This window comes from Grammomys surdaster, unplaced genomic scaffold, assembly GCF_004785775.1.
Source record: "Grammomys surdaster isolate TR1022 unplaced genomic scaffold, NIH_TR_1.0 142, whole genome shotgun sequence".
Lineage (NCBI taxonomy): Eukaryota > Metazoa > Chordata > Mammalia > Rodentia > Muridae > Grammomys > Grammomys surdaster.
In genome coordinates, this window is record NW_021604600.1 from 4,469,807 (window position 1) to 4,472,934 (window position 3,128).

Genomic DNA, 3,128 nt, shown 5'->3' on the forward strand with positions numbered 1-3,128 from the left:
GCCTGCCTCTGCCTCCCAAGTGCTGTGATTAAAGGCGTACGCCACCACTGCCTGGCTGGATTTTTCTTATTACATCTGTTTTCTACAGAACTTGGAAATTTTGGAGAAGGAAGAAAACAAAATAAATTTAGAAGCTGGCAGAGTGGCTCATACTTGTAATCCCAGCACTTACGAGACAGAGGCAGGAAGGTCATGAGTTCAAGGCCGCCAGGGGCTGCAGAGTGAGAGCTTCAGAATAAGTGTTTAAGGGCAGTAAAGCTACTCGGATCTGGAGTTTGCATCTGATCTTCAGTGAGATGCAGTCTTTGAACTTTGACTTACCTCACAGGACAGGCATGAAGAGTAAATAGGTCAGTGTTTGCCAACCATTCAGTGCCCAGACTGGACTGGGTTACTGACTATTAATTGGCATTATTATTGATAACAGTCTGATGGCTGCAATAACAAAGGCATAGCAAAGGTTTCTGGTTTTCTATTCTTTTTTTTTTTTTTTTTTGAGGGTGGTGGGGAATGAACATTCAATACCAGGATGAAACTTTTGGTGATTCTCCTGTATTAGCCTCTTGACTATTGGAATTGCAGGCATGAGGCACTATGCCTGGCTTAAGGTTTCTGATCTTAAAAGATAGTTTTTCACTGTGAATGTTTCCTTATTTACAGTAATAAAAAATATTGCCCTCAATAGCTTCAAGACTGAATTCTGTATTGTATTCTTTAGGACTACAAATTCACCTCTGGATTCCCTCTTTATGTCCAAAGCAACATGGTCAAAATAGAAACAATACATATCTAAATTCAGAGTTGGTTTATTTTTAACTTTTTACTAAAGTGTAGCGTATACAGAAACCCTGCTGCCTCAGCACCATCAGTTACCACCCACTGAGCACACCCGTGGCAGCATCCACACTGTGACACAGTATTGATGCACTTTTTGGCCTGGTGACCTCCCAAAGCTAACAGGATGGCCAGCTTTGCTCATTGGTGAGCCCTGCAGCATTTGGGGTGTATTTTCTTGTGTCTACCTTCTCTTTCTTCTTTTTGAGGTTTGTTTTCTCATTAACCAACACACGTAGGATCCACTCTCTCCTCATGCTTCTCTCATCAAAACATTATCATCGTTACGTGTAGTATCTCATGAAGGCTCAATAAAGCTGTTAATATTTATTAAGTCTAGTTGAGACGTGGAGAATGAACAGGCTTTTTCCAGAGTCAGGGAGCAATGTAGGTGGAAGAAACAGTCTGTCTAAAGACTCAAAGGGCGAGTGGAATTCAGAGGCTTTGAGGAACCGACAGTAGTCAGGTTTCTGGAGCAGACAGCCATGTCTAACCATTTTCAGAACTGTCACACCCCAGCTGTGCCCTACATTTTCCTATGAACATAGAATACACAAGTAACAATGTCATCACCCTCCAAGTGAATATCCTCCTACATACAGGAGGTTTTAGTTGCATGCATAAATGTATGTGTATATGTGTGTCCTCGAATGTGGGTGCATGTGTGTGCAGGCATATGTGGAGGTCCTAGCTTGACACTGGGAGCCTTCCTCGATCACTCCCCACTCTCTCACTGAGGTGGGGTCTCTCAGTTGGAGCCAGAGCTGGTCAATGCATCCATTTTGCTGGTCAGCTTACTCTAGGGATGACCCTGTCTTCTAAGCACTGGGATTACAGGCGGGCTGCTGTGGCTAGCCAGCATGTATAAGGGTTCTGGAGATCTGAACTGTGACCCTCACACTCAGATGGTTAAGTGTTTAGCCACTAGCTGTTACCCCAACTCATGGGGGTCTTATTTCTGTAGCTTTCAAAATCTGACCTTTGTTGGGCCTGTGCGTATGTTATATGCACATAGCTAGCAAATATTGCAAGGTTGTGTTTCAAACTCTACCTATGCTCATTTTCCCAGTTTTAGTATTGGTTGATTCTTGCTAGAGTCTACCAATCTAATATTGAAAAGATTATTTATATTGCTTTACTTGATTTTTCCCCCGTGAAGATATTGCATCTTTATGTTTATTGACCCTTTGGTTTCTCTTTTCCTTTTCTTTTTTTCCTGTGCCTTGGCATGCCTTCAACCACTGAACTGTTACCTCAAGCCGAGGTCTCCCTTTGTAGTCATTATCTAACTTGAGTAACAGGACACAGGAAAAGCAAGAATGAAAAAGGAGAAATGGAGCTTCATAATCATACATATAATGTAAGACAAGTTGGTACTCCGATTAGGCCCTAAGCAATGGCTGCCATGGATTAGGCCCTCAGCAATGGCTGCCATGGATTAGGCCCTCAGCAATGGCTGCCATTTTTATTGCTTTACTATTGTTGGAAAGATGAAGAAGATGATAGGAACATGGCCCATTGTCACTATGTCTTAGTGTCCTACTGAATGTCCAGCAGAGTCTGGCTGAAAGGGATTGTGAAATAGCCAATGTGTCTGGTCATCGATGATTCAGATAATCATAGGTTATTGTGACATGGGTCCTGGTGGCTTCTATAAGAAAGTGGGTTGCTCAGGTTCAAACATATCCTGACATTTGACACTGAAAAGAAGATTCATTTCCTGCAGTCAGGTTGCCCCAGGCTCCAAGCCACCACATGGGCTAAACAATCACAGAGCTGTTCCCACAGCTGTTCCCACTGGGTTTTAAAACACAGACATTCACTATAGTTTCTGGAATTTTCCATGGAATACATAACTCAGCACAGGCCTGAAACTAGCATGTGTCACTTTGTAAATGGAGTCCTACTTCAAGGACAGATTATATCTCCAGTGAAGAGGGGTGGGGGCTCCATAGGGAATCTTCTTTCCCAGGGGCCCATAGTTAGAAAGACATACACGGTTACTAAAGAGGCCTCTCAACTTTCATGGTTCATTCAGTGCCTAGCCTCAAAATAGCTGGCTCCAAAAGTCTTCTTTATGTGTTGAGAACTTACTTAGCCATTTGGGAAAAAAATGCATGTATATTAAAAAATCAAACATATATTGAAAAGTTAAACATATAAAATTCTACATACATACTTATGAAATTATAATACATAATTATATTGAAAATATTCCCACTCATATTTTATTTCTTATTATATAATTATGACTAATAAATTAATTTGTGTTCTAAAATAGCATCTTTTTTTTT